Source organism: Cupressus sempervirens, chromosome 11, assembly GCF_028749045.1.
Source record: "Cupressus sempervirens isolate cs-2001-9-10 chromosome 11, ASM2874904v1, whole genome shotgun sequence".
Taxonomy (NCBI): Eukaryota; Viridiplantae; Streptophyta; class Pinopsida; order Cupressales; family Cupressaceae; genus Cupressus; species Cupressus sempervirens.
Window position 1 is genome coordinate 195,754,134 of NC_143128.1, and position 4,794 is coordinate 195,758,927.

Below are 4,794 nucleotides of genomic sequence, written 5' to 3' on the forward strand. Positions count from 1 at the left end.
CTTCTTTAGTTTAGGCAACCCTGTTACTTTCTTCATCTTATTGATATTCACCAAATTGTCAAAATTCACATGGCATAATCTTTTGTGCCATAACCAAAAATCTTCTTTTTGTACAAACACACATGCCTCATTTGATAAATCTAGATAAAATAAGTTACGTATTGTCTACTCACTGGTTATAATCATCTTACCATCAACATTGTGTATCATGGCTTTCCTATTATGAAATTCAACTCTCTAACCTGATTTGTTTAGCTATGAGACACTCAATAGATTACAGTTAAGTCCTTCACACTAATAAATATTGTCACATGTTATCTTGTCAGTTAGTTGAATAATGCCATTACCTTTTACCACACAAAGGATATCATTACCAAATTTAACACATTCACCACTGTATGGACCAATATCTTCAAATTTATCTTTATCACCAATCAAATAATTGGAGCACCGACTGTTAATTATCCATTTGTCACTCTTTTTTATGTACGAGATTAGTGCATTTTTCTCATCTTCATTAGAATCTTCCTTTATAGTGACATAGACAACTTCATCATCATTAATCTTGGATCCATTATTAGTTTCTTCTTTACTAATATAACGAGATATCTTACCTTTGTCATCCTTTCTTCTCTTGCAGTCTTTGTCATATATTCTTCCTTTGTACTTTAATTCCTTCCTTTCATCCTTATCCTCTCTATCAAGACATCTAGCGACAATATGACTAACTTTTTTGCATGAAAAAAAATGTAGGTAATTTACCTTTGTATTTATCGCTTCATCTTCCAAATATTTTTGCAGTAATGGCTTCAAGTTCATCAATCTCATCATCAAAACTATCACTATCACTTTTTACATGTTTACGTTTTCTTTTGCTAAGAACTAGTTGTGACTTGAATATAGATTCAATACTATTAGGTGTGTGGTTATGAAAGTTAGACATCTTAAAATAAGTAAGTCTATTAATTAAACCTTATAAGGTCAAAGTGTTGCCTAGTCTATATTTCAGTTCTTGGGTTGTAAAGATTCTAATGAGATAGATAGGGAGTAGATGTTAGAATATATAGTCCATAGATAAAACTTTAAAAAATCTTAACCATATGATCAATATGAACTAAAACCCAAGAAGATACTCATGCACAATAATGCCAAATATGTTAACTAGGGAAAGCCTTGATTAGAAGGAAAACCCTGGTGGGGATGATACCCCTAAGATGATGTACTAATACAAATGTTCCTTGTTAGAGGATGGACCCAGTTAGGAGTCTATGAATACATTTAGTACATATGAGTCCTTGTTTGGAGTCTTTGAATCGCTGTTAAGAGATTCCAACCCTATTAGGAGTTGTGAAAGACAAAAGGACCCACAGCCCAAACAACTTCAAGGTTAAGATCAATGAACCCACTGTCCAAATGATCTCTATATTATTCCTTGTAGAATAATACATGCAAAATATACTTTTTTCTCTTCCTCTATCTATGTCCTATCAATAAGAATTCTTCTCCTTTTGATCTTGTAAGTAGATCATGAACTACACATCCAATAATCCCTTGGATTGCTTATACACATTTACCACATACTCTACTTCTTCTCACACTTCACACTTCAATCCAATGCTTGATACTTGATACACACTACAATCAAGGAAAACATCTTTCCTTTATACCATATCTTCATAATAATTCCTTGAGTCAACCTTAAGGCTTTCCCAATTAACACTAGTACATTTGACCCCATTTTTAGACCAAAATTTTTGACCATCTATTAAATGTTTTAAATTGGTCAGAATATAAAAGGAAAAATATATTTTTTAAATAATCCATGCCCGTGTTGGTCAAAATTTTGACCAACACAAGATTAACATGAAAAAGGGTTTCAGTTTGTTATGTTTAACATGGAACGTAGTCAACTACTTTTTTGTCATCTACATGGAGAGAGAGATGAGTAGAGGGAGAGAGAGGTGGTACTGCAACTATGGAGGTGACCTTAGCACAGCCTGATGTCAAGCTATTCAATCACTGGGCTTTCAAAGATGTGGAGGTTAGTGACTTTTCTCTACAAGATTACATAGCTATTTCAACATGAAAGCATGCAACATTTGTTCCACACACTACTGGATGATATTCAGTTAAACAATTCTGAAAGGTACAATGCCCCATTGTTGAGCAGTTGACAAATTTTCTGATGATGCATGGGTGCAATAATGGAAAGAAGTTGATGGTTGTGTGGATAGTAAAGCATGCCATGGAAATCATTCATCTACTTACAGACCAGAACCCAATTTAGGTCATTGTTGATGCAATCATCAACAGTGGTCCAAGAGAAGATGCAACTCAGATTGGTTCTGCCAGTGTTGTAAGATGAAAAGCAGTTGATATATCTCCCTTGAGATGTGTTAATCAGGAAATCTATCTTCTTATGACTAGTGCCTAGGAAAGTGCATTCCGAAATATTAAAACAATTGTTGAGTGTCTTGCTAATGAGCTTATTGCTCTGCATGACAATGTTCCAACACTAGCCCAAAATCTTCTCCACGATTCAAAATTCTATATTAAAACCATCTCAAATCAACTAATCAACATGGGTTTTGGAGATCTCATGTTGATCATCTGCCAAGTATCAAGTTACGTTTCTCATTAGAAGGTAGAAAATTTGTGGATTTTGGCTTCCATGGAGAAAATACAACACAAGTTCGTTACTATTGGAGAGCTCAAATTACATGTTGCAAAGATTGGATCAAGTATTTCTCATTTTCCATTTAAGAGTTCTTCCACATTTGGGGTTTCATGAACTCTGCCTTAGTCAGAGAGACATTGATAATGTTTGAATACAGGTCTAGATGTGTTGTTGCTTCATGGATTTCCTAAAATATGGTATTCATGGCATCATCAGATGATTGTATTCATGGTGTCATCAGATGATTGCCTTAGTAGATGCAGGGTTTCATGCAATTTCTCTTGATTTCAGAGGCAATGGATTTTCTGATCAGCCTTCCCAAATAGAGAATGCCAATTTTGTGGATCTGGTGGAAGACCTGGAAAACCTAATGAATGTTTTAGGAATTCAAAAAGTATGTAGCCAAAACTCTATTTGCATTTGATTTACAATATACCCTCTTGAGCTATTTGAATCTTCATCTCATCTTCACAATATCTGTTCCATGAATTTGCAAGTATTTGTTGTGGGTAAGGATTTTGGAGCAAGGGTTGCATATTACTTTGACCTTCTTTACCCTGATCTAGTGAGAGGCATTGTAACATTGGGTGTACCTTATATTAGGCCTAGCACAAAAGCCATTGACTTGAATTCTTTTCCTCAAGACTTTTATATGAGACATTGGCAGGTTTCTCTCTATTTTCTTTTCTATGTTGCTCAACATTAAATGAAATGAATGTTGGAATATTTCTTTCTAATGGTCCTTTTATACTCATCTAGGAGCTTGGAAGAGGTTTGGCAAATTTTGGGCATTTTGATATAAAAGTAGTGGTAAGGAATATATATACCCTTTTCTCTGGAAGTGAACTGCCAGTGACAGAAAAGGGTAAAGAGATAATGGACCTATATGATCCTATAAATCCTTTGCCATGTTGGTTTACTGATGATGAACTTAAAGCATACACAAGCCTTTATGAGAAATCAGGATTTGCTTTCCCTCTACAGCTTACATATGGTGGAATTTCCAGGTATGCCTAGAAAGTAGCTTTTAATTAAAATATTCCAACATTTTGGATCACTTAGTAAGGATCCTCTATCATCTATCATGGAAATTATATGGGTAAGTTTTATATGCAGGAACTAGGGAAAACTGGAGGAGATTACTGATTATACTATTAAATGTCCCAATTTTGTGATAATGGGTACCAAAGACTATATCCTAAAATTTCTATGAATGGAGTATACATTATTAGTGAGATGCTCAAGTCTGACGTCCCAAATCTAGAGATCAAATTCTTGTTAGAGGGAAGCCACTTTATTCAAGAAAAATTCCCTTAGGAAGTGAATAAGCTTCTAATTGGCTTCCTCAATCAGTAGTTGCAGTGCTAAAACCATAAAAAAACAATTTAACATCCAAGCAATGAACAATAATGGTTTTAGGAATAAAGTTGAATGGTTGTAAATGGACTATTTTTAAGTGGCAAGACTGCTGGGATCATCTATGATCCTCATGAGGAATGAGAAATAGTAGTGCAAGGAGCATTCCCCTAGGAATTAACAACTATTTGGGAGCTGCACAAGAACAAGAATTGGTGAATGTGATCGACTGTATTTTGGGGCTCTTAGCATGTGAATGAAGGCCATTAATGTTCAAATGATGGTGAATGAAAATGAGTTCTTTTTCTCACACTTGCAGATGGATATGTGGATTTTAGATTTCAAAGTGGTGATTTTTGTGTAGAGCATTTATGATCAATTTCCCATCTTGACAGTATGGAATCACAAGGTTATGGATATCAAGAAATCTATCATCCAAAGGAGTTTGAGGTTCCTCAAGAGGCTTATGAGTTTCGTGGAGAATGGATTTTTGACTAAAATTATTGTGGTTAGAGTTGGAGATGGAGAATGCAAGAACACTGCCACTAGCTAAGATGGGATTTTGCCAGCCATGGGGGTGTGATGAATCTGGTCCTTCCTCAGCTCATCAGAGACCACAGTAATCCTAATCTCTTTCTTTTTCTCATTATAATTAGTAAATACTCTATTTAAAGGTTTAAGCATGGATTTTCATCAGTCACTTTGAAAGTTTTGAAGTGTACTTAAACAAGGATATTAAAACATTACATTTTGCTACAAAA

The 4,794-nt window shown here is 34.6% G+C and overlaps 1 pseudogene; it reads left to right on the forward strand.

Annotated features, from left to right (window-relative positions):
* The first annotated feature begins 1,975 nt into the window (after positions 1-1,975).
* Positions 1,976-4,033, forward strand: LOC149528861 (epoxide hydrolase 2-like; annotated as a pseudogene).
* Positions 4,034-4,794: the final 761 nt, after the last annotated feature.